Genomic DNA, 4,207 nt, shown 5'->3' with positions numbered 1-4,207 from the left:
CTGAAATCACAGAAAAACACACAAACTCATAGTAAAGTCCAGAAAAGTGAATTTTAACTAAAAACTAATAAAAATATACTAAAAACTAACTAGATCAGACTAAAAACATACTAAAAACAATGCCAAAAAGCGTACAAATTATCCGCTCATCAGGCCTTCACTAGCAAACATTGCTCCTTGCATTTATTTTGTATGGAGCCCGATAAAGTGAATGGTGTTAACCGAGCATTGTGCTTCTTTCCTTGTTTCTTTGGATCATTATAGTGCTCAGTTAAGGGAGAGACCGCAGCTTCCTTGCCTCTTGCTTCCTTGGCATTGAGTGAGGCTCTCATGGAGAGCATTGAGCTCTTAGAGAGAGCGCTATGGCTTTCCCCGTTTTGATGTGCCACACTTTTCTCTTCCTTAGGCTACGCTTCATAGGCTACGCTTTCTTGTTTTTTTCTTTTCTTCACCTACAAGTAATCAAAACAACCAATCAAAGTATCACCAATTTCACAAGGTTTATAAATCATTCAAAAACTAATTAATTTTAGCTTAAACCTCATGATTTAGTGTCAAATAAAGGATGGTTGATTGATTCAACAAAACCATGCAATTCCACTCCAAACCACTTACTTACAATGCAAGAAAGTGCATAAAACCAAATGAAACAAGTGAAAAAGCTAGCATAAGATGACTTGTCATCAGCGACACTCCCAAAATGAAGCAGCCAAGGTTCAAAAGAGGGATCCATGCACACAAAGGAGCGCTATGCTACACCAAGCAAGGAAACTCCCAAAATGAAATGGCCAAGACTCGAAGAGGGAGACCAAGGAAGGAAGGTGCGCTACGTTGCATTTTCCAACTGAGCACTGAGGAAATCGGCACAAAGGGGGAACCAAAGCAAAGCTAGTGACCGCTCAGTTCACTAACCAAACTGAGCGCTCCACTGGAGCTAGGACCCATGAATTATTTTCAAATCAAATGCCATCTTGGATCCACTTCTTCACCAATTTGAAAAGCTCACTCCAAATTCTGAAAGCCAAAACTAGAAAGTGTATAAATAGGAGTTTATTTAATTTGTAGAGGACCTTCTTTTACTTTCACTTTTAGCTAAATAGTGAGCTCATTTTTTACTTTTCACTTTTGAATTTTCATTTGGGAATTGGAAATTGGATTGAGTTTTCTTTCTTTTTCATTTTACTTTCTTCTGCAACTTCTACTATTTGTTCTTGGAATTTGAATTGAGATTGAAGAGCTCTATTGATTCTAAATCTGAGAATCATCTTTCACCTCTATTCTCAATTGTTCTAAGAATTGGATCTAAGTTTCATTTACTGTTTTCCTTTTCATTTCTTCTTAAATTACTTTTATTTTTTATCAAGAGAGCAATTGAAATCTAGATCTGCTTTCCAATCTCATTTCTCTTCTTCGATCTTCAAATTGTCTTTAAGAATTTCATAATTGAGTCAAGTTTTCTTGCTGTTTGTTTCTTCAAGCAATTTTCCTTTCTATTTTACTACTGAGTTAAATCCTTTCATCTAATATAGATTTAGTAATTTACAAGCAATTTACATTTCTCAGCAATTTAGATTTAGTAATTTACATTTCTTGCACTTTAAGTTTCTACAATTTACATTTCTTGCAATTTAAGTTTCAGTCATTTATATTACTTGCACTTTAAGTCTCTGCTCAATTTACATTTTCTGCACTTTAGACTTTGTCAATTTCCCCTCTCCCTTTTATTTCCATGCAATTTAGCTTCTGTTGATCACAATTCACTCAAATCATCAACTATTTGCTTAACTAAACTCATCACCTAACTAAAAATTGCTCAATCCATCGATCCCTATGGGATCGACCTCACTCTTGTGAGTAATTACTACTTGATGCGACCCGGTACACTTGCCGGTGAGTTTTATGTCGAATCATTTTTCCCTCATCAAGATTTTAGCGCCGTTGCCGGGGATTAATTTAGATTGACAATGATTAAGTAAGGTGGTGGTCTAGATTAAGCACTTTTTCTTTGTTTTTCTTTATTTTTGATAAACATACTAACTATTTGAGATATTGTCTCTACTAGCTCTCACTACACTCAAGCTATCAAGTGCTTTGTGTGTTTCTTATTGCTTCGGTTGTATGATAGAAGCAAGGAGAGAGGTCTCCACCTCTGGTGACATTGATGAGAGAACTCTTCGAAGAATACGAAGGGAAGCCAAAGGAAAGAGAATTATTGGTGGAGAGGAATCAGAGGAAAAAAACCAGGAAATTGAAGGAAATGCTCCTAATCCACCAGAGGGAGTGGCTAACAACAATGGCCAGCCTCAAAGGAGGGTTCTAGCCTCCTACACTTTTCCTAATCCAAGGCACTATGGGAGTAGCATCCTTACTCCCAATGTCAATGCAAATAATTTTGAATTGAAGCCTCAACTTATCACTCTCGTGCAGAATAATTTTCCTATGGAGGAGGCCCCTTGGAAGATCCAAACCAACACTTATCCACCTTTCTAAGGATATGTGACATAGTGAAAACCAATGGTATGCATCCTGACATTTACAAATTGTTTTTGTTTCTATTTTCCCTGAGAAATAAAGCTACTCAATGGTTGGAGTCATTTCCAAGAGATAGCATCAACAATTGGGAAGATATAGTGAACAAGTTCTTAGCCAAGTTTTATCCTCCCCAAAGGATCATCAGACTCAAAACAGAGGTCCAAACATTCACTCAGATGGATGGAGAGTCATTGTATGAGGCATGGGAGAGATACAAAGCTCTAATCAAGAAGTGCCTGCTAGAAATGTTCAGTGAATGGGATAGACTCCAAAACATCTATGAAGGATTAACACTGAGAGCTCAAAAAGTACTTGATTACTCTGCTGGAGGCTCAGTACAACTCATGAAGATAGCTAAGGAGGCTCAAAATCTCATTGACACTGTAACAAATAACCAATACTTCTATGGTCATCAGAGGCAATGCCAACTAGCTCAAAGAAAAAGGCGTATTGGAGCTTGAAGGAGTGGACATTATTCTAGCTCAAAACAAGGTGATGCACCAACAAATCCAATAACAGATAGAGATGATGGCAAAGAGGATTAACGGCCTAGATGATGGCTAAGAGGATTGATGGCCTCCAAGTTGCAGCAGTGAATACAAGTCAACCATCACCCACATGGGGACAAAATAAAGAAAACCAAGAAGATCAGCAGTAGGAACAAGTTCAATATGTGCACAACCAAGGTTCTGGATCAAATGACTTTCATGGAGACACTTACAACCCTTCTTGGAGGAACCACCCAAACCTGAGATGGGGAGACAACCAGAATCAAAACCAGCAGCCATGGCAAAGAAATTCAAACCAAAACAACTCAAGAAACACAAACCAGCAAAACCATCAGTAAACTAACCAAAACTTATACAGAAAACCATAAAATAACTACCCCAATTCTAACTTCTATCCACCCAATTGTAGAACCTATGCACAATTACTCAAGAGGGGGGTGAATTGAGTATTGCAACAACAATTAATCTTTTTACGAAAGTTAAAGACAATATACAAAAAGTGTTATTGTACTAGTATTTTTCCAAGAGCTTAACTCAATTGCTAAGCATTTATAAGGAGCTTTTACTTTCCAATAGACACCAACTCAAATAAATTGATCAAGCTTTTCACCAATCGGACTTAAGCCACTCCTTAAGTACTTACGAAGCTACTTTTCGATCACAATTTATTTGCACAAAGGTAAAAGACAATAATATTGAAGAGATGAGTTTGGAGAGATGCAAACGCTATTTAGAGTGGTTCGGCACAATCCTTGTCCTACGTCCACTTTCTTTCTCAATCGCAATTGAGAAGTTCCACTATTGCCAAGCTTCAAGGTGCTCGCGCAAAACCTTTTACAATCCGAGTCCTTAGTTTCTAACACCTCACGGTATATGATCACCACTCGTATACTAACCCACTCCACTTAGAGATACCTTCTCTAAGATTTGCCTTGAGTACTTAGTATACCTCTTTGGTATCCTCACCGACTATAGTGTTTATAACTCTTGACTCAACCTTGGAGATCACACTCCAATTTACAAGGTGTACAAGAAAACAATTCTCAAAGAATTGTTGAGATGAAATGAGTACTCTCTAGAAGAGTGTATGATTACAAGTTTAGCACTACTGAACCAATTGATATTGCTCTCTCAAATTGTGTATTATAACACCTTAAAAAAAATGT

This window comes from Arachis duranensis, chromosome 6 (assembly GCF_000817695.3).
Source record: "Arachis duranensis cultivar V14167 chromosome 6, aradu.V14167.gnm2.J7QH, whole genome shotgun sequence".
NCBI lineage: Eukaryota > Viridiplantae > Streptophyta > Magnoliopsida > Fabales > Fabaceae > Arachis > Arachis duranensis.
The sequence above is the reverse complement of the archived record's forward strand: the minus strand, read 5'-3'. Positions refer to the sequence as shown.